General features: G+C 39.4%; 1 pseudogene; it reads left to right on the top strand.

Annotated features, from left to right (window-relative positions):
* Positions 1-271: 271 nt before the first annotated feature.
* The window catches only part of LOC149832128 (uncharacterized), a 52,200-nt pseudogene continuing 25,412 nt past the window's right edge, over positions 272-27,059 (top strand).

Genomic DNA, 27,059 nt, shown 5'->3' with positions numbered 1-27,059 from the left:
AGATTGCATTGCATGCACCGCATACGTTAGTGTCCCTCGAAGCAAGGTGTGTTCTGTTGGTGAGTTGAGTCCCAACCATAGTAGGTCATGTCTATTGATGGTACAGGTGAGGAGCCTTAATCTCCCAGCTTGATTATAAAAAAAATGGCGTGTTCTGTTGCCCACCACCAAAAATATAACAGGACTTCAAACACTCGTCCAGCTTTATTCCATAAATCCTAATAATAACATTAGAAAAGAAAGAAAGGTAGCTGAAACTAGCAAATAAATAATGGCGCTTCTCTGCAACTCCCCACTCTTAACCCCCAAAACCACAAACCCCATCCTTCTCTTCCCCAATTCTTCTCTCAATTCTCAATCTCTAGTCTCTTTTTCATGCCAAAAAACGCCTCCCAGCATCAGGTCAGGCAGAGTGGTCTCTGCTCTAGCTTCCGGTGGCCAGAAACCGAAGGCAGCCATCGCCAAGCCGAGTTCCTCCGGCGAGGCAAACCGAGGCCCAGGCTCTATGAAACTGACCTATTTGGAGGTGGGTTTCTTTTGTTTTTGAATTTTAGCTGAGAATTCTAGTGATTCACTCAGTGTTATTTGGAAAAAAGATTGGAGTAGGGTAATAGTTGGTTGTTGGGTGTGGATGGTCTCAACATTCTTGTGGATCCAATCTTGGTGGGAACCTTGGATTTTGGGGTTCCATGGTTATTTGATGCCACCAAGAAGGTTTTGAAGAGCTTTCAGGTACTTAAAATCTGCTTTGACCATTTTAAATTTGCTACCTTTTTTCTTTGGTGATCTTATCTTTTGAGCTCGGGCGGTGGGTTGTGTTGGGATAAACCACCACATTGGTGGTGGTTACCCTCCCCATAAAGTGCTCCTTCCGTTAAACCTGCATAATATTAGAGGGAACGGTTACACAACCGTTCCCATTTTGTGTTTATAAATACAGGGTATCATGAGCGACCCTGGTGTGCGAAAGAGGAATACAGGGTCTACTCACCGGCTGCCTGAGGAAGCCTGCGCTTGTGGTGGCTGCAGCCCGACTGAGCAGAGAATCTCCGGCAACCTCTCTTTTCCAATGACCACCGCAGGTCAGCAATGGCAGCATCAGGTACGCAGCCCTCTCCTGTGCGATTAAACTGTTTTAAATAACAGTGTTTTTGGTTTTTCCCTGTCACAGGGGAGGCATTGCCGGAAACTGACCCAACAATGGGTTATGGGCCCACGCCACGCCTTCGGTGCGACGGTTCGATGGTGTTTTGGGGTTTTCTCGGCAACTGTCGCCATTGGGCGACAGTGTTTTCCGACAACTGTCACCATGAGGCGACAGAGGTTTTCCGGAAGAGAAGCATCGCCGTGGGGAGACCTTGCAGGCTGTCGACAGCAGGTCATCGTGGGGCGACATGATGTCGCCGGCAGCCAGCGACTGTCGCCGTTGGGTGACAGAACAAAAAAAAAGGGAGGCTTACCTCAAATTTTGGGGGTTTTCAATCGGGTTGGGTGCGCCGGCTGCCCGTGGCCTCCTTCTTCTCCATCTGGGTGTTGCAGAGCCGACTTCGCTTTCGCCGGCGACTATCGAGTCGTCGGAGCTCGGCAGCCGGCATCACTGGTTGTTTTTTCCCCACCGTCGAAAGAAAGTGACCGTCAGGTCACTGACGGTGGAGGAACTCCACCGGTTACCTTACGAATCGCCGGCAATCGTGGGATTGTCGGACCGCCGGGGCCGACGGCAGCCTTTCCCCTCTACGACTGGAGAAGAAAACGCAAATAGGGTTTGAAAAACCCTATTTCGCGTATAAGGTTTCTTTTTTAAACCGTTTCGAGTCGGGTTCATTTTCTGAACCGGACTCGCCCACCCGAATCTGATCCATAAAGTTGATTCGGATCGGATCTGGGATTCGGGTGGGGGACCTGTTTCTGTTTAGAACCCTGACCTGCGTGGATTTTGGGTCTGGATCGGATCCGTGATTATATTTGATCCATATTATCCGACCCGATCCAAGATTTTTTTTGGATCAGATCTGTTTCTCGGGTAATGGATCCAAATCCATATGACCCTGACCCGTTATATTTTTTGATTCAGATCAGGTCTGTGAGATGAGTTTTTGGATCTCTGGAACCATATCCTATCCATAAAGTCTCTTTGGATCGGGTAGCGGTTCTGACCTAGATCTGATGACCCGTACCGACTCATGAAGATAAATCGGGTTGGGTCCGGATTCAGATCTTCGAGTCTTAGATCCCGAATCCGAAAACATTCTCTGGATCGGATCCTGGTAAGCCAAACCCGGTTCTTTTAGTGACTGATCCAAAATCTGATTAAAACCAGATTATATGGTTCTGGATTCGTCACTTTGACAGAACCGGATCCGGATAAGCTATAACCGGGTACAAACCGTTTCAGCCGGTTCAACCTATTTTTGAACCGATCCGGATCTCTCTAGAACCAGTTCTCAGATAACTGAGACTGGTTCACTGCAGCAGAGACCAGTTTAGAGTATAATGGGCCCAGTTTGGTATATTCTGAACCGATTCAGAGCTTGATTTAACCGGTTCATACGGTTTTAGGACCAGTTCATGCAGTTTTAGGACTGGTTCATGGGTCATTTAAACGGTTCATACGGTTTTAGGACCGGTTCGTGGGTCATTTTGACCGGTTCATCCAGTTTTCAGACCGGTTTGTGGATCATTTGACCGGTTCATTTAGTTTTCGAACCGTTTTTTAGGGTCATATGACCGGTTCATCCAGGTTTCGGAACGGTTCATGGTTCATATGATAGGTTCATCCAACTTTGAACCATTTTAAGGTGTTGTTTAAATATTGGCATCAAGGATAGTTAGATAATTTAGTGTATTCATGTCACCAAAGTGACTGAATACATGTATGTTGTCAAAATTTTGTACTATCATACAGTTTTAGCCAATATTACTATTGTACTTATATTCATGAAATGATAAACGACCCAAATGTGGTTTTATCGTGTTTAGAATTTTAAGTAGGGTAAAATAAGGTAAATGTGTTGAGATACATCACACATGTGTATCCAAAGGTACCTTGTGTTGATGGTCTAACTTCACAGAACCTTAGTTTTACCGAATATGGTCAGTAGGCGAAGTCGTTTCACATGTCAGAGCTCTTACCAAAGTAGGACTCTGATGACCCCCCTCACTCTCCTGGAAATAAGCATATCAAGAGCCTTTATTCTTTTGCTTTTTCCATTAAAATTTTTAGTCTCGTACGAATGCTTCTTGATACGTGCCTTTTATCATGCAATTTCTAGTTCTGTGATTTTATATGGCTCAAGCTCTATACATTTTCTTGATGGATCTAATTTTAGTGATTGAAAAGAAACTGCTTTTTTTATATTAGGGTATATGGATTTAGATTTGGCCCTAAGGATAGATGAACCCGCTTCCCTCACTAATCAGAGCATTGCTGATCAAAAGATTGCTTTTGAGAAGTGAGAGCGCTCGAATAGGCTTAGCTTGTTGCTTTTGCAATATAAAGTAGCTAAGAATATTCGTAATGCTATCCCACAATGCAGAACAGTGAGGGAATTTTTGAGTGCCATTGAGGCACAATTTGTGAGTTCAAACAAGGCCAAAGCTAGTACCTTGATGTCAAAACTCATATCTATGAAATATACTGGAGGGAGAAACATTCGCCAACACATTTTGGAGATGAGGAACATAGCGTCTCAGCTAAATGACATAAAGCTCTCCATCTCTGATTTTTTCCTAGTGCATTTAGTTTTAATGTTCTTACCTTTGGAATACAAACCTTTCGAAATCTCTTATAACACACATAATGATGAATGAACATTCAATGAACTTATGTCCAAGTGTGTTGAAGAAGAAGAAAGGTTGAAATGAGAGAAGGTGCAGAGTGCACATATGACTTCTCATACATCCAAGGTAGGACCAAGGAAGAATGCATTTAAGAAAAATGCTAGGAAGAAGCCAACTGAGGATAAGTCATCCCAAGACAAGCAATCCAACTCTGCTCCCATAAAGTGCTTCTTTTGTAAGAAGAAGGGATACATAAAGGCAGATTGCATAAAGTATAAAAAGTGGTTGAAAAATAGAGGTAATTTGTCATTTGTTTCTCATGAATGTAATTTATTACAAATTCCTGAAAATAGCTGGTAGATTGATTCTGGTGCTATTGTTCATATTTCCAACTATCTACAGGTGTTCCTGAGCAGAAGGGAACCAACAATGCATGAGAAAAACATCTATTCAGGAAACAAGATGCGTTCACATGTTAAGGGTGTTGGAACCTGCAGGATTACTCTGGATACAGACGTAGTTTTAGATCTTCATGATGTCTTTTATATTCCATCGTATAGTAGAAACTTAATTTCAATTTCAAAGTTGGATAAATTTGGATATTGTTTTAAGTTTGAAAATTCCAAATAGTTCATATTCAGAAATTCAATTGAAATTGGTTCTGCATCAATTTATGATGATTTATATAGATTGAATGTGATGATCCAAACTTCGGAGTTTCTGACTTCTGAATACACATTGGTTGGAAATAAACATAGTTTGATAAATGATAAATCTTACATGTTTTGGCATCGAAGGTTGGGTCATATCTCTGAAAAGATAATAAAGAGACTCGTAAATGAAGGGATCTTAAAATATCTAGATTTTACTGACAATGACCCATGTGTTGATTGCATAAAGGTTAAGCATACAAACACATATAAAGAGGGTGTCAAACACAGTAGTGAGATATTGGAGATAGTCCATACGGATGTATGTGGACCGTTTTTCCCCTGTTACACAGGCAAAAAATATTTTGTCACTTTTATTTATGACTATTCTCGGTATATGTATCTTTACTTAATCTTTGAAAAATCTAATGTTTTTCATATATTTAAGAAATTTAAGAAAGAAGTAGAGAAACAAACCGATAAGGTTATTAAGATAGTCAGGTCTGATAGAGGTGGCGAATATTATTGTAGATTTACTGAGATGGGGCAAAGGGAAGGACCATTAGCGCAATTTCTCAAAAAGGAAGGCATTGTGCCTCAATATACTATGTTTGGTAGTACCTATCAGAATGATGTAGCTGAAAGGAGAAATCGTACGCTTAAGGAAATGGTAAGAGCTATGTTGAATTATTCAACACTTCCTATAAAGTTGTGGGGTGAAGCCTTAAGGACTGTTGTGCATATTTTGAATAAGGTTCCTACGAAATCTGTGCCTAAAGCTCCTTACGAGCTGTGGACATGTAGGAAACCATCATTGTCTTATATGCACATATGGGGATGTCCTGCAGAGGCTAAACTGTATAACCCCCACATTAAAGCCTTTGATCCAAGAACAACCAGTGGATATTTCATTGGTTATCCAGAAAGATAAAAAAAGTACAAGTTTTATTGCTTATTTCACTCACCACAGATTGTTGAAACAGATAAGGCAAAATTCCTAAAAAATGGTTTAGTAGGATTGAGTGCACTTTAAAGCCTTGGTTTTGAGAAAGTACAGGATCCAGTTTCGTCAACTGTTAAGGAAAATATCGAAAGATACCACATTGTTATTTCTAATGATAGTATGGTTGATCATTCAATTATTAATGCACAAATCCAAAGTGAACCTATTGTGGACAATGTGGAAGAGCACGAACAGGATGATCAGGTTCAATCTAAGCCTGAAGAATGACCTGTTTGGAGATCTGCCATACATCATGATTATGTAGTGTACCTTCAGGAGCCTAGTGATTTCATAAATATGGATGATGACCCATTGACTTTTATGGAAGCTGTTGAAAGCAAACAATCTTCGCACTGGATAGAAGCCATGAAAGAAGAGTTAGACTCTATGGGTAAAAATCAAGTGTGGGATCTTATCACGTTACCTAAAGGAGTAAAGCTTGTAGGGTGTAAATGGGTATTTAAGACCAAGAATGACTCCAAAGGTAACATAGAGAGACATAAAACAAGATTGGTTGCTAAAGGATTCACCCAGATGGAGGGCATTGACTATAATGAGACATTTTCTCATGTCTCAACTAAGGAGTCAATGAGGATAATTCTGGCCCTCGTAACTCATTATGACTTAGAGCTACATCAGATGGATGTGAAAACAGCGTTCCTCAACGGGGATCTGAATGAAGAGGTATACATAGAACAACCTCTTGGTTTCTCTGAAGATGATTGTTTGGTTTGCAAGCTTAACAAATCAATATATGGACTTAAATAGGCCTCCCAATAGAGGTATATTAAATTTTTCCCAAGTCATCGTGACTTTCGGGTTTACAGAAAACATTATTGATCAATGTATATACCTTAAGGAAAGTGAAAGTAAGTTCATTATATTGATGTTGTATGTGGATGACATTTTACTTGCAACCAACGATATAAAGTTGCTTTCAGAGACAAAACAGTTTCTTGCATCACATTTTGATATGAAAGATATGGGTGAGGCTGCTTATGTTCTTGGCATTGAGATCTGTCGAGACAGAGCAAAAGGTTTTCTAGGCCTCTCCCAGAGATCCTATATAGATAAGGTGTTAAAGTGATATGGAATGAAGAATTGTTCTCCTAGTTCTACACCCATATCAAAAGATGACAAGCTGAGCCTAAAGGATTGTCCACAGAACGATATTGACAAAGCACAGATGAGTGCTTATCCATATGCATCAGTTGTTGGCAGCTTGCAGTACGCGCAGACATGTTCTCGACCAGATATTTCTTTTGCAGTAAGGGTGTTTGGCAGATTTTAGTCTAACCCAGGTTTACCCCATTGGAAGGCTGCCAAGAAAGTCTTGTGGTACTTGCAAGGGACAAAAGACTATATGTTGACGTATCATAAAGTTGATCACCTCGAGATCATTGGCTACTCAGATGCAGATTTAGAAGAATGCCTTGATAGTAGAAAGTCTACTATTGAGTACGTCTTCTTACTTGCTGGGGGCGCAATCTCTTGGAGGAGTGGGAAGCAGACGACCACTACTGCCCATACCATGGAAGCAGAATTCATAGCATTGTACGAGACTACTTCACAGGCTATATGGTTCAAAAACTTCATATCACAGTTAAAGGTGGTTGATTTCATTGGGAAGCCACTGAAGGTCTACTGTGATAATGAAGTTGCGGTGTCCTTTTCGAACAACAACAAAAGTATTACGTCATGCAAGCATATGGAATTGATGTATTTTGTTGTTAAAGAAAGGACGGAGAATCATTTAGTGCACATTGTCAATATGGGTACCAAAGAGATGATCATTGATCATCTTACTAAAGGGCTAGCACCGAGATTATATTTCGAACATGTAATGAGGATGGGATTGTTAAACTCTTTTTTGACATATGCACATAAATAAAGTGATCACTTTCATTTTTTGATTCTCATTATGGTTGTTGTTAATCTCATAAGGATTAGAGATTCAACTAAAAGACCTATAGAATAGAATAAAAAGGTTATTCTATTCATCAAGTTATTCCCATAAAGTTTTCTGGTTAAAGGGTTTATCGTTGAAACAAGTGGGAGAATGTTGGAATAAACCACTACGTTAGTGGTGGTTACCCACGATGTGGGTAACACTCCCCATAAAATGCTCCTTCCGTTAAACCTGCATAATATTAGAGGGGACGGTTACACAACCATTCCTATTTTGTGCTTATAAATAAAGGGTATCATGAGCGACCTTGGTGTGCGAAAGAGGAATACAGGGTCTACTCATCAGCTGCCTGAGGAAGCCTACGCTTGTGGGGGCTGCAGCCCGGCTGAGTAGAGAATCTCCGATGACCTCCCTTTTCCGGTGACCACCGCAGCTCAACAATGGCGGCATCAGGTACGCAGCCCTCTTCTGTGCGATTAAACTGTTTTAAATAACAGTGTTTTTGGTTTTTCCCTGTCACAGGGGAGGCGTTGCCTGAAACCGACCCAACAGGTTGTTCTTTTGATTTTGTTTCTGTTCTAATAGCATAACACAATTATCTAACTTGTTCTAAGATGATTTAGGTACCATTAATCATCTTTTGATTTATAGGTTGGTTGGTGTGACCTGGTTTGTATGGCCAAAGCAGTAAACAGTTACTGAATTTTTCAAGTGTTACTTGATTTTATTTTCTGAGCTTCAGGCCGGACTTCATGAACAGATGAGAGAAGAACTTTATGGCCTCTTCTTGCATAGCTTTTGGATCATTCACCTCTGAACCATCATCGACCACAAGATTGTTAATGCGATTCCGTTTAATGTTTTTGTTACAAAGGGAGTGAAAGAAAGCCGTATTTCGATCACCTTCTTCCAGCCACCTACAACGTGCCTTTTGCTTCCATATCAACTCTTATATTTCCCGCAATATATATAGCTCATCCTGCAGGTCCAATTCCTTTGAAACGCCCTCTTGGCTGTCATTGTGCAACTGCTGCTGGCAATTCTCTAAGGCAGAGTGTATTTCTTTAACACGACCTGCAATATCCCCAATAGCAGATCTAGCCCATCTTATAAGATTCCGTTTCGTGAAATCCAATCGGGTTGTTAAAACAAACATAGCACATCCACTCACTGGCTTGCTCCAGCTTTCTTGAATAATTCGTTCACAACCCTCTTTAAGAGTCCAATTCTTCAAAAAATTCAAGGGAGAATTCGGTTTGAGATGGGGTTGAGAAGAAACAAGTAAACCAACATGATCTGACATCAGTTTAGGAATAACTCTACCAGCTGGATTCGAAAAAAAGTGAAATCCACCGCTCATTTACTAAGCTTCTGCCAAATCTAGATCCAATCCTTTCCGTCAGACTCCCGGTAGTATTCCAATCCCCAAACAAGATCCATGGTTGGTCATTTGGATGGTTCATTAAATACTGCCATAGCTCCGCTCGCTTAGGCGCTTCATTTCGAGCGTACATGACGGTCACGACCACGCTTACACTCTACAAGCAGTGAGATTAGTTGATCCGTGCAATTCATGACATCGGCTTTTACCGTAGTCGGATTCCATAGACAAATTATCTGACTGTGATCTATAGAATGGAAACTCCTTTCTCATGGCCTAAAAATTGTCCTTACTAACGTTTGTTTCAAGCAGAAAAACAATATCTGCATTATAGCGTCTCAACACATCCATAATTTGCCGGCGGGCCGACGACCAATCCCCTTAACGTTTCAATTGAGTATCTTCATTGGAACTCAGGGGGAGTAATCGAACACTCGGGAGCCTGCTAGGACCTCCTTCCCTTCCTGACCTTGCTCTTTGGCTGCTTTAGCCCATTCTTCTTTTTGTAGCTTTTGCTCCACTGCTCGAATGTTTCTCATCGACAATACCAAAACACAGCTTATTTTCACAGTCGATTCAAGAAGAACATGCTTAAAAACTTCATTGGGATGATTGAAGATGATGTGGGTAGTAAATGGTATGAGCAAGCTGATATTGCTTGTCAAGCCAGAGAATTTTTTATCGACTTTTTTTCAAGAGATGAGGTGGATGCAGAAGAATTGGAGGGTAAAGCCAATCCACAGGTAACTCTCAGAGAGAATGATGATCTTCTAAAACCTGTCACCAGAGAAGAAGTGAAAAGAGGCGGTTTTTGATATGAAAGGTGAAAGCTCCTCAGGACCTGATGATTTTCCAGGCTTCTTTTTTCTGCATTATTGAAAAATCATTGGTGATGATGTTTGCTCAATAGTTATACATTTTTTTCATTCGGGCAAAATATTGAAAAGGATAAATGCTACTAATATTGTTTTGATTCCCAAGGTTGCAGGGCTAAAGAAACTCACACAATATAGACCCATTAGTTTGTGCAATTTCTTATACAAAATCATATCGAAAATTATGGTTTTGCACATGAGAAGTATTCTCCAACGCATAATTTTGGATAATCAAAGAGCTTTCTTAAAAGGCAGAAGTATTCAAGAGAGCATTCTAATAGCTCATGAGATGGTAGATTCTTTAAGGCCCAATAAAGATCCTAACTTCATATTCAAAACTGATTTGATGAAGGCTTATGACAGGGTAAGTTGTAGTTTCTTGGAAAAAACTTTACTCTTCAGTTTTAGTGAGGAGTGGATTTAGAGGGTCATGATTTGCGTGACTACTCTTAAGTTCTCTGTTATGATAAATGATCAACCTGAGGATTGTTTTTTGAATACTGGGGGAATTAAACAAGGGGAACCGTTAATCACCGTATCTTTTTTTGTTGGTCATGGGGAGGCTTAGTAGGAAAATGCAGGTAGAAGAAGAGAGAATGAGTATTATCCCTAGTGCAGTGAGATCATTCCAATGGAGTCATAGCCTATATGCACATGATGTTTTATTTTTTATCAAAGATCAAGACGATTCAATTGAGCAGTTTGTGATGGTTATAGAAGCATTTAAAAAAGAATCTAGTCTCAAGGTGAGCAAGAAAAAATCTATGTTGATATATTTTAATGTCCCTTGGAACAGAATCAATGGAGTTAGATATCTTACCCGGTGGAGTCTTAGAAGCTTGCCCATAAAATATTTGGGGGTTCCCATTTTTACTGGCAAATTAAAATCAGGTATGTGCAACTCCATAATTAGCAAAATGCAATCAAAATTGGATGGTTTGAGTGGTCATTTACTTTCAATGGCCAGAAGAATTATCCTAGTTAACTCGGTCCTTTCAGCAGTGCCCATTTACTGAATGATGCGCTTTCGACTTCCTCATTCTATCTCTCAAAAAATTGAAAAATCATGAGAGATTTTTTATGGATTAGAACTTTTGAAAATAAGAACTCTCATTTGATTGGGTGGAAAAAACTTTGTTGTCCTAAGAAACATAGGGGTCTTCATGTCAGGAGAATGAAAGATGTTAACCTTAGTCTCCTTTGGAAACTCTCTTGAAACCTAGTGTCAGGTGATTTAAACCCATGGTCTAACTTAGTGAGGGTTAAGTACTTAAGTAGAGAGTGTCTTTGGCTCATATGGTCCTACAGGGTGGTTTCATGGATATGGAAAGGTATTCAAGATAGTGGTCATTTTAGATATACGAACCAAGTGGTACATAAAAGATGGTAGGAAGGTGAGTTTGTGGATGGATAATTGGGTTGTTCATTTTTCTGTCGTGTGTCTTTTATAGGGTCATAAAAATTTTAGAGTGTACCAAGAATTGAGTCATATTAAAGTCTATGAAGTCATTGTAAAGTCTTATAGGAATAGGTGTGTTTCTAACCCATCCTTGAAGGGGTTGGTGGAGCAGGTGCCAAGGAATGCATTAGAGGCAGACAAACTGGTGTGGTTGGATGGAAAAGACTTCTCCTTAAAAAAAGGTTGGGAGTCCATTAGAGATAAGGGAGAGCTGTTCAGGCTGACAAATGATTTGGTGCAAAAATCATATCTTAAGGGCGGTCGGTTATCAATGGAGGGGATGTTAGTGACTCAAGAGATGATGAAAAAAAAAATTCAATTAGTCAGCATTTGTGTTCTATGCAGGAACTCCGAAGAGAACGTAGATCACATTTTTGTTATGTGCAATGTGGCTAAGATGGTGTGGGACACCCAATATTTGCAACATAAGGTTCAAGGAACTATTACCAAGGCTCTAAAGAGATGGGGGAGAAGTGAAGTGGGAGAACTAAGCCATTAGATCAACGTGACTTGTGTCCTTCCAATTGGTGGTGAGAAGAATATGGGAAGTAAAAAATAAAGTCATGTTTAAAGAATTGAAAGTTGAAGATGGGAAAGTCGTATCTCACACTCCTAATTCAATTCGTGAGAAGGTACTTATAATCTTGAAAGGAGTTAATCACAACATATCTTATGCTTGGTGGTATGCAAGAAGATGAAAACCTTCAGGTGAAGGATGGATTAAGGTATCAATTATTAATTGTGAGACTTATGTCTTCAAGATTGGGTTCGTTGTAAGAGATCACAAAGGTATATTTTTAAAGATAGGATGTTAGTAAGAAAAATCAATAAGAAAAGGAGCATAGACGATGGTATGACATTGTGAATGATTTAGATGAGAAGCTGAATATTATTATTGAGTCTTCTAAGATAGTTTAAGAAGTAAAAGCCATTATGGAGGGAAGACATATGACAGGATCTAATTTGCTCTATGAAAAACTGTTATTCTTTAATAGAATCCACTGCGAGCTATACTGTTATCCTTTAATAGAATCCACTCCAAGTGGTGTCTGATCTATCAAAACTAGCTCCTAGAACATCCGGTGAAGATGAGGAGCCTATCTGTTCACAAAATTTGGAAAGACAAACTGTTGGATTATAAATCCATCGAAAACTAAAACAAAACCGATTACATGTTCTCTACAACTGTATGAAGAGAAAAAGACTCTTCTTCAAAAGCAATGTCTTTTACTTTATCACTCCCTTCAAACTCAACACCTTCAAAGAAACAAGTATTTTTCGTTTCGAAAAAAGACTTGTTCGTAGAATCATAAAACTTATAGCCCCTGAACCTTTCAGAATGCCCAACTACCACGTTGCGGCCATGTAAACTAAAGCATTAATTCTAATTGAAGGCAACATTCTTTTTTTCTACAAGTAAGAGAATAAAACCATGTGAATTCAAACATGAACTGAGGACCCTTGTCACGATAGTTTAAATAAAATGGAGTTGTTGAACGCAAGTATAAACATATATTCAAAACTAGTAATGAGAAAAAGTTTTGATCGTTATTTTTCATGACATTTTACCTTATCTTTTCTCTCCTGAAATTCATTTGAGCTTTGAGTTTCAAACTCAATAACTTGTTTTTTGCAATGCACTTATTCCCTCAATCGAAACGAGGACATATTAATCATGTTTTTGCTCCATATTTTGCCTTCATCATATAAGATCAATTTTTTTGGATAGACAAGCTGGGGCAGACCCAACCCGTTCATTAAAAGAAAAAACAAATTACATCGATCTTCCTTAAAGGAAGCTAATCTATATAGAATACAAAGAATTATTCCCAAGAGATAGCTCCCAAATAGGCATAGAATCACTGCAATAAAAAACAATCCATAACCCACCAAATAAAAATTTATACAGTTGTCAAAAGCCCGGACCCACAACTGAGTATGACCAATACTCGATAGAGCAAAAATCCAAGACCCAAAATTCAATATGGACCTGAATTTTTATCAATAGTTCTGAATATAAGATTAATAGATCCAAGGCCTACTGCTGATTTTTCCATAAAGCTTTTCAAAGTTTTAACTTTTAACTTTCCTAGAACGGCCCACCATTTTGGCTAAAAATCGTTCCAGGTACTTTTTTTTTAATAGCCTAGCTAAAAGATAACCCCAAATGGGATTCAAATTAAATCCTCGGCCTCTTGGCTAATTAATATAGTTTGCCTCTATAATTAAGCACATTTCATTAGACATGAATTCCACCTGTTTGTGCATGTTCTCGATTTTTCTCATAGATTTCCAATGTTTTAAATTATTTGTTCTCATAAGAGGAATTAAAAATAGTTCACCCAAATCATTAAAAAAAATTTTGCATCTTAAAATATTAATTACTTTTAATGTATTGCAAAAACGTGCTTACCCTTTTAAATCACTAGTAGAACTGCAATCTCATTTTTATTTAATTATTTGAGGTCCCCTTGTTGTACATTGACCAAGAATGAGTAGTGGATCTTGATCAACCGTGATTAACACCATATGGAAGAGAGAGAACATAAAATATGACAAGAGAAGCAGGTATGGCTGACATGGCTTATGAACGAAGAACAAAAAGAGTGATATATAAGTCTACAAGCCCTAACCTGAAATCCAGGAGGTGCCCCTACCTCTAGTTAAAATTATTCTAGAAGGCAACAATACTCAGTAGAGAAGTTTAAAAAACATCAATTGGGATTATTTTAAAGACTAGGCTCTGTCATCCACATACAAAACAAGAAAAATAAATTTACTTTCACTGAACTTATGGTATATGCATTTATCAACAATATTCATCTAAAAATCAAATGAGATGACAACTTGATGAAATTTATGATACCACTGACGGGAAGCTTGTTTAAGTTCATAGATGGATTTCTTTAGTTTGCAAACCGTCTTCATGGCATCGCTTGAGACAAAATATTCTGGTTGAACCATGTATATTGTCTAATCGATGTCCCCATTAAGGAATGCAGTCTTAACATCCATCTGGTGTAGCTCTAAGTTATAATGATCACAAATGTCATCATAATCCTAAAAGAGTCTTTCGTAGAAACCATGGATAAAGTCTCTATATAGTCAATGTCTTCTCTTTGAGTAAACTCTTTTGCAACAACACAAACCTTATATCTTTCTATATTACCCTTTGAATCTCTTTTGGTTTTAAATATCTATTTGCAACCAATGAGTTTCACTCCTTCAGGTAATGAGACAAGATCCCACACATCATTGTCACTCATGGATTGAATCTCCTCATGTATTGCTTCAATCTACTTTTAAGAGTTAGAACTTTGTGTGGCTTGATGGATGTTGATAGAATCATCTTCCATTAGGCCAATATCACCCTCATGTTCTTGTAAAAAAATAATATAATCATCCAAAATTGCCCTTCTTCTCTCTCTAGTGGATTTCCTTAATGACACTGGTTCTTGAGGTTGTTGAGTTTGAACTTCAAGAGTAAAAGCATAATTTTGGATAGGAAGATTTGAAACATTACATTGATCCGAATTTGTGAGAACAATATCAGGAATGAGAATCTGATCATTGTCATCCACAACTGTAGGAAGAGAAAAAGACTCTTCTTCAAAAGCAATGTCTTTTACTTTATCACTCTCCCCAAACTCAACACCCTCAAAGAAAAAAGTGTTTCTTGTTTCGAAAAAGGACTTATTCGCAGAGTCATAAAACTTATAGCCCCGAGTCAGTAGGCCCCACCCCTAAAAGATACTCAGGCCGACCCGACTCTGGACTGGGCACCGAACCAGTCCAGACAAAATGGCCAAGTTGGCCCTGAATCAAAATCTCAACTCAGTCTCCTGAAGGGTCGAATCGGCCTGGTGAAACGATGCAGTGTCGAATCACACAATTATGGATGAATCGACCTAGCAACGATCAAACTGCCCAACCTGACTCGGTTATCGAATATGCACTGGATCGATCTTGGAAATTGAACCAGTCCCGACTGACCTTAGGTCAAAACCGAGACTATAAATGGCAGTCGTTGGCCTCAGAGCATCCGGCGATGGTGGCTGGCGAGAGCTGGAAGTAACGCATACCATCGTCGATCATGGCCGGCCCCCAAAAAATACTGACGGTGGCTTGGGGTGAGCTGTATGCCCTAAGTCACTGTCAGTCGTCGACTGCTCGACCGAACACACAGTCAATCGATCGAACAAAATGGGGAGCTGCAGCGTCGGCCGATGATCCGATCAGCAACAGAACTCCTGATGGCCGACGATGCAAGGGAAACCCTTTTCATCTAGCCAAGAACCTGCTTCTGCCCCACGCTGACTCATCCAAGATCGATCCTGATGCTGAACCCATCTCGGTCGGCGATCAATCAAGATTTTGATGTTTGACAAGCAGACGGTCATTCCAGACCATAAAGGAACGTCGCCCGAGAGGCTCACCGACGCAGGCCAGAAAAAACTATGCCAAACTTGATCATCCGATCGCCGGAGCCGTCTGGTGGTCAAAGCAGGCAGACGCCTGTTCGGCAATCAGACTGGGCGTCCGCCCGTTTGAAGGTCTGAATAAGGACAAGCTCTGCACCACCCGGTGGCAGACCGACGATCAAGAAAAAGAATGGGGAAGGGCCAGACGACCCTTCCGTCCAATTGGTAGGGTAAGGACGAGCCCAACGGCTCTCCTGTCTGACAAACAGAATGGGTAAAAAAAATACCCTTGCTACACAGCGGCGATTCGGCATCCTGAAGAGGAAGGGCCGACCGACCTACCCTACATCCGAGAAAGAAACCAAACAACGCGAGGAGGGTAGATCATCCCTCCTCTGTCTGCGCTTCGATGCCAATCATAAAGGATCATCACAGCAAACAGAAAAAAATAAATATAATAAAATCGTATTTTCAACGATTCAACAGAAACATGTACTCTGATACCAATTGTTGGATTATAAATCCACCAAAAGCTAAAATAGGACCAATTACATGTTCTCACTAAACCGTTGAAATAAAAAACAGAATAAAACTGAAAGCGAAAGCGATACCTAAATCCATAGTGCTCAAGTTGATCGTTGACGGGTATGATCTTCCAGAACCTGTATATTTGTCCATTTTCCTTTCTCTAAACTTGATCAGAGAGACTCAATCTCTTTATGACTTATGGAGAATCTAAAGAGAGAGAGCCTATATATAAGGTTTGGGGACCATAACCTAATCAATTTAGGAGTCTCTCTCAACTCAACTCGTTATAGAGTTATAGACTGGGCAGGTCTCTTCACATAGTGTTGCATACCATTTGAGATATGACAGGGCTCATCTAGATTAGACCACATGAATCGAATCTGAACCCAAGACAGATTTATGATGTGTGGTTCAACATCTGTCGGCCCGCACAATTTTCTAACATAAACCATTATAATAGTTTTTGCCTTGGAAGTTTTGTGATTGATGTATTATTTTTTTTGATGTACTGGTCGGAGTCTTGCCTAACCCCGAATTATAAAAAAAACAAAAAAAACATTGTCGGTTTAAGAGAGTTTGATGGGTCCCCTTTATGATGTTTAGCGCTTTTGCCTTTTCAAACTGTTGGGGGGCAGTTTGTGTTTGAACGAGGGCTTGAAACTGTGACCTGCACCCACATTTTCTTTCCCAACCGGACAGGGACCAGCGAGATTCTTTGTAAGTCTAGGTCAGGTCTGTGTCTTAATAGCTGGACCCGGTTCACAAGTACCACGAGCAATACAGTTAACAGGAATGGTTTCAAAGACAGGGAATACAAAGTCAGGCAGGACTTCAAGTCCCATTTTTTCGACTGAATCATAGGCTTGGGGACCTTCTAGTCCCATCTTAATGACTTGTTGAGATTCAATGCAAATCTCATTATGAGGAAGGGAAAGAGAGTCATAGCATGGTACGTGACCGCCAGGTGTCGTTGTTGTTGGGCCGACTATCTCACTGATATAACATGTATCAGGATCTGAGCTCGTCATCCTACCCTTTCCAAAATGAATCTGCCTCTCTGAAATTGTTTAAACTCTCATGTCTAACTCCACCGTGTCGATCTCCATGGCACCGCCTGTTGCTTTTTCAGCATCAACAATCTCAGTCGAACCTTCAACAACTGAAGATGTACCCGTCTGCTACATCCTGGTCGCGCCCAGATTTTCAATGGGGTTCTCCTAGTATGGTGCTTCGGGGCCGTGACCATCTGACAAGCATTTTTCGACGAGTGTTTCCCATCTTGGGAGAGTTATCAGCTAAGCCGAGAGAGGTTGTCGATATGCACCACCGGCGGATCTCCGCTCCATTCTCTACTTGAAGTGTCGCGAAAGAGTTGCCAAGAGACTTGGTTGATTCCTTTCGCACGCTCCTTTCGCACGCGGTGACTATTACGCTTGGTTAGTCTAACCTGAGTCCATCCTTGATTGGGTTCCTCTTTCGGCACCATATTTGAGTTCGGTCTTTGTGGACAGTTTTCGACACTGTGGTCTATGGAGCCACACAACGAGCAAAACCTTATGTTGCATTCGTACACAATTTCTTGGCGCTACCACAATCGTCCGGTTCTCTAATGTAGCTAGTAGTTCTTAGAATATAGTTATCTCCTCTAACCAAGTCAAGATAACGCTAAACAACCGTCTACTCTAATATAGCAGCCTACTACTGTGTAAAACGATAAACAATTATCCTTGATTAGCGTTAACAATATGTAACTCTTGTATGTTGGTAACCGAAGATATAACAAAGTCCTGCACTCACGTGAATATTGAGTTCACGCAGGTTTTCTCTTTTATTGCCCTTAAGCGCATCTTCTTCATTATTTTTTTCTTTTCTTGGTATTAAAGCCTCAAGCTCATTTAAGAATTTCAATGGCTTTTAGCATTGCCACAGCCCAGTGGAATGCCATAGCAAGTCTTGTATTAATCAAGTTAAACAGAGAAAACTACTTTCTCCGTAGATTTCAACTTGAGTCAGTCATGATGAGTCAAGACCTTCTCAAATTTGTAGATGGCTCTTCTTCTGCACCTCCCGAGTTCATCCTCTTAGAAGAAGGAAAACAAGAGGAAAACCCCGAGTTTTACACTTGGCACAAATTCAACCAACTTGCTTTAAGCTGGATCAAATCTACAACCTTCGAGTCTATACTTAGTCAAATCATGAGAACCAAGACAACACGAGAAGCTTGGGTTGTACTAGAGAAGTTTCATGGCTCTCAATCTCCATTGAGAATCATGCTTCTGAAGAAGGATCTTACCTTCAATAAGAAAGATAGCATGGACATGGACACGTATCTAAACAAAATTAAATTTCTGGGTGATTCTCTTGTTGTTGCTAATAGTCTTGTTGCTGATATTGATCAGGTGCAAATCACTCTCAATGGGGTATGAGAGTTTTGTCACCTCTGTTACCACTACAACCACTTGTTACTCATTTGTCTACCTGTATCATCTTCTGATCAATCAAGAAAGGAGAGTTACTATGTTTCACCCTAAGCAAGTGGATAATCAAGAATCTTTCCAAACTACCTTCTCGGCCTCTCGAGAAAGAGGTCATGGTCGTGGTTTCTATAGGGGTCATTGGAATCAAAATCATGGCCAGAGAAAGGGTTCCTCAAGAAATCTTAATCAATCCTTCAATAACTCCCAAAATCAATGGGGCCCTGTCATCTGTCAGTATTGTGGTAAGCGTGGTCATATTGCGAAAAACAATTAGGATATTTGCAAAGCTTTTTCTGCCATGTCATTACATAAACCAACGGATGATCATTGATATCCTGATACTAGTGCCACCAATCATCTAACTATGGACGACCAATTGTTTGCAAATAAATCTCTCTATAAGGGCAACGATTTCATTATGATCGGTAATGGTAACACATTATCTATATCTCATATTGGTGATTTAGTTTTATCGTCTCAAGGCTCTAAGTTTGATTTAAAGAATATTCCTCATGTGTCCAATATTGCAAAAAAATTATTATCTATGGGAAAATTCATGAAGGATAATGATTGTGTTTTCGAATTCACTCCCTTTGACTTTTTTTGTCAAGGATTGGCAGACAGGCAAGATTCTTCTTCAAGGATAGAAAACCAACATAGGACTCTATCCAATTAAGGTAAGTGAAACTTCGATGATGGCATCCTATGCAAGACCTTCAGATACGTTTGATTTGTAGCACTAGCGCCTCGGGCATGCAAACAAGACGATTATCTTTTTTCTTAAATCTAATAATGTCAGTTCTTTTAGTAATAAAAGTAGTTTAGTTTGTGAGCATTGTCTTGTTGGAAAAGCTAGAAAACTTTCATTTGGCCGTTCCTGTCAGAGAGTTCACAACATCTTGAACTTTTAGATGCCGATGTTTGGGGCCCTGCTCCGGTTAGCTCACGTGAAGGGTTTCGTTTTCACTTGTTAATTGTGGATGATTTTAGTCGATTCTTGTGGCTCTTTGCACTAACAAGCAAATCTCAAGTATTTAACTGTTTCAAAAATTTTAAAGCTATTGTTGAAAGTCAAGTTGGGTTTCCTATCAAATCCTTTCAATCCAACAATGGTGGTGAGTTCACAAGTAAGGAGTTCGAGACCTATCTACAAATCCATGGTATTTTTTATTGCTTTTTCTATCCTCACATGCCTGAACAAAATAGACTGGTTGAGTGAAAGCATCGGCATGTGGTTGAAACACGTCTCAGTCTCTTAAGTCATGTATTCATATCCTATGTCTTCTGGACTGATGTCTTTCGTACTGCAGTTTACCTAATCAACCATTTACCCACTCAAGTTCTCCATCGCAAAACACCCTTTGAACTACTTCTAAACTGGTCTCCTGAGTACCGTCATCATCATGTTTTTTTATGTGTATGCTATCCTCTTGTTGCCCCCTACAACTCTACCAAGTTTCAACCGAAAACCAAATTCTGCATCTTTCTGGGTTATCCTCCTCGTCATAAGGGCTACATTTGTTTTCATCCTTCTACCTCTCACACTTATATCTCTCGTCATGTGCTATTTGATGAGTCTCACTTTGCCCCCTCTCGTCTTTCCTCTCTTGTCTCTACGTTTGCTCTCCCACAATGGGGTGTTCCCCCCATGATGGTGTTAGTCAATCCCTTACCTGCTTCTGGTAATCTCCCTCTACTGTCTACTTCTGACATTGTGTCTGAACCTCTTGATACCTCTCCTTCCCCTGTGTCTGGTTTACCCGATTCCAACTTAGCTGATTATGCTTCTCCTGAACCTGTGACTCCTTCTCCTGTGCCTGCCCCGTATGTTCCTGTCCCGCCCATTACCCATCCTATTGTCCATGTTCATCCTATGGCAACTCATTCCATAATGGGTTCTCTTAAACCCAAATCATTTTCTACATCTTTGTACCCTATTGCTTACACTGCTTTCAGTGCCCATCTCTTTGAGCCTGAACCAACCACCTACAAACAGGCTAGCAAGCATCAACGCTGGCGCATTGCCATGGAGGATGAGTATGTTGCTCTCTTAGATAATTGTACCTAGCATCTTGTTCCCCCATAACCGCAGTTAACGTGGTAGGCTCTAAGTGGGTATATCGCGTCAAAAGGTATGTTGATGGTTCTATTGCTTGTTATAAGGCACGTCTTGTTGCTAAAGGATTTCATCAGAAACTAGGTGTTGATTTATTTGAAACCTACAGTCCTGTTATTAAGCCAACCACAGTAGTGTCGTCTCCTTTAAGTGGCACATTCATCAACTGGACTTTAACAATGCCTTTCTTAATGGGTTCTTGGATGAAAATATTTACATGAGTCAACCGCATGGCTTCGTGCATCCCCAGTTTTTTCAGCATGTTTGTAAACTTGATCACGCTATTTATGGTCTTAAGCAGGCTCTGCGGGCCTGGTCCTTGTGCCTCAGCTCCTACTTGGTGTCTCATGGTTTTATTATTTCTTAGTCAGATGCTTTCCCTTTTATCTTTCAACAGAGCAGTCTTATTATTTATATTTTGGTTTATCTGGATGATATCGTAATCACCAGCAACTCCTCCACCAAAATCTCATGACTTATTTCATGTCTTGGTGTTACCTTTTCTATTAAGGATCTCAGGCGACTTTTCTTGGCATCAAGGTGTTTTATTCCTCTGCGGGTGTGACTCTCTCTCAGCAGTTATACACTCTCACTTTACTTTAGTGAGCCCGCATGGCTGACGCCAAACTTGTCTCCAATCTTATGAGCTCTTCCTCCAAGCTCTCCAAAGACAGCTTCCCATTGTTTCAGGATCCTACACTCTACCAGAACATTATTGGTGGTCTCCAATATCTTTCTCTTACTCGGCTCGACATTGCTTTTGCTGTCAACAAGGTTTGCCAGTATATGCATCAACCGAGTGATGCTCATTGGACGACTGTCAAATGCATATTACGGTAGTTAAAGGAGACTCTGTATCATGGCCTTCTTCTTCAATTCTCCTCCTCTCTTCAGCTCAGTGCTTACTCAGACACAGATTGGGATGGTTGCCCCGATGATCGAAAGTTTATTGCTGGTTTTGTGGTTTTCCTGGGTCCAAATGTAATTTCTTGGTCGTCTCTCAAGCAAAAGACCATCGCTCGTTCCAGTACCGAGGTCGAATACAAATCCCTGGCTTGTGCTGCCTTCGATCTACTTTGGTTGCATTCTCTTCTATGTGAACTCGAGTTTCCTCCCCGTGCACCTCTTGTGCTATGGTGCGACAACATCGGAGCCCTCTACCTAGATGACAATCCTATTTTTTGTATTTGGACCAAGCACATTGAGATTGATTTTCATTTTGTTGGTGATCACGTTCACAAAGGCCATCTCCAAGTCCAATTCATTTTGTCCCATGACCAGCTCGCAGATGGACTCACTAAACCGCTTCTGGTTGCTCAATTTGCTAATCATCGTCACAAGCTCAACGTGCGGGCTCCCCCGTTGAGCTTGTAGAGGCATGATAAGATAAGCCTTTCTGATCAGATAAGTCATTTTGATCAGATTATCTCAAATGAGAATCCTTAGTCGATAATCTCATGTGAGAATCCTCCAGGTTGATACTTGGCACAACCACAATCGTCCGGTCCTCTAATGTAGCTGGTAGTTCCTAGAATATAGCTCGTATCTCCTTTAATCAAGGATTGACTCACCAAGTCAAGATAATGCTCAACAATTGTCTCCTCTAATGTAGCAGCCTACTATTGTGTAAAATGATAAACAATTATCCTTGATTAGCGTGTAAATATAATCTGTCATTATCCACATGTAACTCTTGTATGTTGATAACTGAATATATAACAAAGTCCTGCACTCACGTGAATAGTGAGTTCATGCAAGTTTTCTCTTTTATTGTTGTTAAGAACATCTTCTCCATTATTTTATCTTTTCAACAATCTCTATATCTCGTTGAGGGTGGAAATCTAAAGGAACTTCCATACACACCCTCGCAAACAAGCATATCTCCCTTGATTTCATGTAGGAATTCATTTCCACGTATTCGCCCCCAAAGGCAATGACAATGCTTTCAAAAAGGTCCTCCGTCTAGAGCTCGGGAGGGAGGGTTGGCAGCTAAAACCAAAGGGGAATTGTGGTAATCACTTTGAGATAGATTGGGGCACCCAATTTCCATTTGTTTGTAACCAGCATTTTCCCCGCAATGCGCCAAGCTCCTTTACGCAAAATGATATGAAAATGTTCTTCAGATTGCTCTAAGATTAAAAAGAGTCCATCCTTCAGTGTGAAGAGGGTTAATCTTAGCATTTGGGGCCATTGCCCAGTTAGGGCAGTGAACATGAACCGATACAAAATAAATTTATCATTCAGCCCTTGAAAACCTACTATAGCTGTCCATTGGAACAGCATAAGAATCTCCTCATAGCGACTTGTGAGAATCACAACCCTCGAGGAACTGCAGTCTTTACTCACTCTACAAACTGTCATAGGTTTGGTAGCCTGTTCTCTTAAATCCTTCAGCAACCTTCGCCCTGGAAGTGCACACCTTCTGTAAAGATGGAAATTTTGTGTTTGCTGCTGGGGGCATCACCACCTCCTTTGGCATCAGGGAATGGCCTAATGGAGGCCATCCTCAAGGGTCTCATTCCTCTGCCTTCATCACCTAATGCCACTTTTTTGCTCATCTCCTTTCGATAGATTGAAAGTTGTTGAGCATCATTTAGATGCATTTTACTTAGATATATTTTATATATTTATACATAGGCAAGATTTTCTTAAGAAAATCTCTTTTTGTAAAACCTTGCAAGATTTTTTTCGCCGATGTTTTTCCCAAGAACAAGATTTGTTGCTAGGGTTCTCGGAGCGCTTTGGGATATGTGGTTTAAAAGTCACTAGCCCTCACAACCACCTATTTGTAGGTGCATTTGGTGCCAAGTGTAGAAAAAATCCCAAATCGGTTTTACTCATCCCCTATGTCATCCCTATCCTCATGCCCCTCCTTAGGATTCCATTCATGCAAATGATTTTAGTCAAATTGTACTTCATGGATTTGGTCTACATCATTCATTTAGTAAAGATCAACATTTAAATTGTTGAAATCTAATTGTTGTGCAAGATTTTTTTTACGATTCAAAAGCAAAACACAATTTTGTGATTTAAAAAGTCATTTTTTATCAAAAATTATGATGCAAAGGTTGATTCTTATTAACTTGGCCATGCTAAATTCTCATATGAAGTCGGATTTGATGAAAACAACTTACATCATAAGATTTAAGAGAGGTATGAAGATAAGGGATGAGTGGAACTCAACTAAAAAATTCCTCTCTTACCGTGCACTAATGTATTGCAGGTTGCCAAGTTCTCAATGACTTGGGTTGTTTGGTCCTACCTAGTGAGACTTCGAGAAATGTTTACCAACTTTGCTTCGCCGAGTCTTGTCTGATCAAAAGGCAATCTTGTCATATTTCAGCTTGGAGAGGTTTTTTCTCTATGTAGATCATCATAGTCTTAAACCGTAGAATATGAGTTTGTACGTACTAATGATGCAAAGAGTGGGATGAAGTGCATATGGACTTTTCATAAATGTAATGCCTTTTGGGCAAAATTCATTCAAATGACAAAAAATTTTCAAAAAAAAATATTATTTTTAAAAAATTTCTATTTTTTTTTGGATTTTAAAGATTTTTTATTTTTTGGATATTTAAAATGACTATTTACAACAAATGATCAGACAACGTATTCACATTCTTAAAAGACATGGGAATGATGAACATATGACTTCTGATTATGAGAGTTTGAAAGCAAACCTGATTCAAATAGTACAGTTTTACCTCTTGCGACTTTCTGACAAGATATGGAAAAAGAGATGTGCTTTCGATCTACCCCAATAATAGAATTTTACTGTAGATGTTGTAAGGATAGGTCTGTGACATTTTCTTCTTAAGGTATAAGCTGATCCATATTCTTATTCTAATTTTGTCTTCTTCCTTTTCATCGTTGAAAAAGCTTAGGACTTAGACTTTTGCTCTAATGTTGCCCCAAATGTGGCTTTATAAAAAGACAGATGATGTTGATCTTTCATATTACTAAAAATATTTGTTGACCTTTTGTCTCTTTTAACCCAAGATTGACTTGCTTTGTGTAGTGCAAATTGTTCAACATTAAAGGTAGATATATGGATTTAAGATATGGATATCTGAATTAGTATATGGACACTGCTCATGGTCTAGGCTGAGATCAAAAGGTTGATGAACAACATGAGCATATATATGATGACACATCTTTCTTGGGTCATTTTGAGCTCTTCTGAGGAATGTCATCAACATAACTTTCTTCTTTCTCAAGAGAGACATGAGAAATTTCAACATCTTGAGAAATCTCTATGACATAATCTAGACGGTTCATCTAAGCATGATTATCTTATTTGCCAAGTTGGATGAATTAAATTCTTCCATTGCATTGGCATATTTAAGGTCTTCCTCTTCGATGAGAATTTCAAATACTTATTCTTCTTTTAAAATGGGAGAAACAATGATTAATTCAAGTACAATATGTGCTTCTTCTTCTGGAACCATGATGAAACTTTCTTCTTCTTGAGCCTTCACATTGTCGTCTTCTTTCTCTTTTATAATAACAGTCTCATTAGATGACTTGGGCACAATTGTTTTTTCTGAGACATAACTAGAAGCATTTTCTTCCTTCTCCTCGACTTGAGTCTCACATGGTGGACCTAAGTACATAGAGACTATGATAGTTTATAACTGTGAGGCTCCTTTCTAATTAGCAAAGTCAATCTAGAATTTGAAGATTATAACAAAAGTTTTCAATATTGGTCAAGCTTTGTTAATCATGTGGATTTTCTCATTCTGAATATAACTTGGTTCCTCTTGAGCTTCTTTAATTTTTAAGATCAGTTCACTTTTGTCAATGTGGTCTTGGATTATGTGTTTGAGAGGAATGCGTTGTTCGGTGTCATGACCTAGGGTCTGATGATATCTGCATAATTTTACCGGATCCCTTCCTTTCATTTAAAGAGGGTTTGACACTTTAGGCTATTCAAATTTCTCCTCTTATAGCAAAATTAATATCCAGGGCTTGGGATTAATTCTACTAGATCTCAATGAACTCCCTATTGTTGGTGATGGACCAAAACTGATGTGCGTGAAGAGAGTGTATACGACCTTCTTCATGAGGGGTTTTGACCTCATTGATTCTTTTGATGTCCCTTGTGAGTAAGCCTTCTCTCCCTTTAACAATGTTGGGGATTTACACCCTTCTGGGTAGTCAATAACCCAACATAAAGTGGGCAACTGTTTCACGTTCTGAGTTTATCCAAAATTAAACACACTTCATTTTGGATAAGACCCTATTCTGGGCAGTTTCACTCATTGGAGAGAGATGGGCCCACCTCTCTCCTCAACGAGTGAGACTCTCCGTGAAACATGGCCACGAAGGTCATGTATGACCAACATCTCCTACTTGGCCATGTGAAACTAATCATGATGAAGAATTTTACCTCCCATTATTGAAGTATTTCACTTGCATCAACATTCCTGGAATGAGTGGTATTCTTTAGTTTCCCAAACAGACATATGTCTTTGTTAGACATATCTTAATCCCATACAAGATACATGTTTCAAGAATATTTCTTTTGATATGCCCTTTGTCAAGGGATCAACAATCATATTAGATATAGGTAAGTATCTGAGTTTGATTTCATTCATTTCAATCATATCATGAATATAATGGTATTTGATCATTATATGTTTACTTTTAGAATTATCTGCTCCAATTTACATAAGAGAGATGGCAGCCTGATTATCATAATAAATCTGGACTGGCCCGTTGGTTATATACTGCTTCAAATCATTAATGAAGCAACTTATCCAAATGGCAAATATAATTGTTGCATTGCATGCAATATATTTTGCTTCCGGAGTATGCTGAGCTATGCAGCCTTGTTTCTTACATGACCGAAAAATGACTCATTCTCCAAGGAGAAAAACATATCTAGAAGTAGATTTACTATCATCTCTGCTGCCAACAAAGTCAACATCAAAATATTCTAAAGTATCAGCTTGAAAACATAATTTCAAGTTTATAGTATCTTTTAAATATCAAAAAAAAAATTTACTACTTGCCAGTGAGGCCAACTAGGATTACTTTGGTAGCGACTAAGGAGGCCAACAACAAAACTGATATCAGACCTTGTGCAAAGCATAACACATATCAAGCTTCCAATAGCTTATACATAAGGGGCATTCAACATTTCTTATCCATCACCAGGACTATCATTCTTATTTAATTTAACACTTTTTACCATAGGCTTGCAATCACTCATTTTAAATTTCTTGAGTATATGATTTAGATATCTTTCTTAACTAAAGCTTAAAAGATTTGAGTTCCTATCTTGAGTGATTTTAATTCCATGAACATAGGATGCTTCTCCCATGTCTTTCATTTCAAACTGAGAATTCATCCATAATTTGGTTTTGACAATCATCTCATTGAAGTTTTCAGTCAAAAGAATGTCATCTATATAAAGTGAAAGAATAGCAAATTTACTCTCACTTTTCTAAATATAAAC

This window comes from Nuphar pumila, chromosome 7, assembly GCF_984573655.1.
Source record: "Nuphar pumila chromosome 7, dmNupPumi1.hap1.1, whole genome shotgun sequence".
NCBI lineage: Eukaryota > Viridiplantae > Streptophyta > Magnoliopsida > Nymphaeales > Nymphaeaceae > Nuphar > Nuphar pumila.
This window is presented reverse-complemented; position numbering and strand designations above follow the sequence as displayed.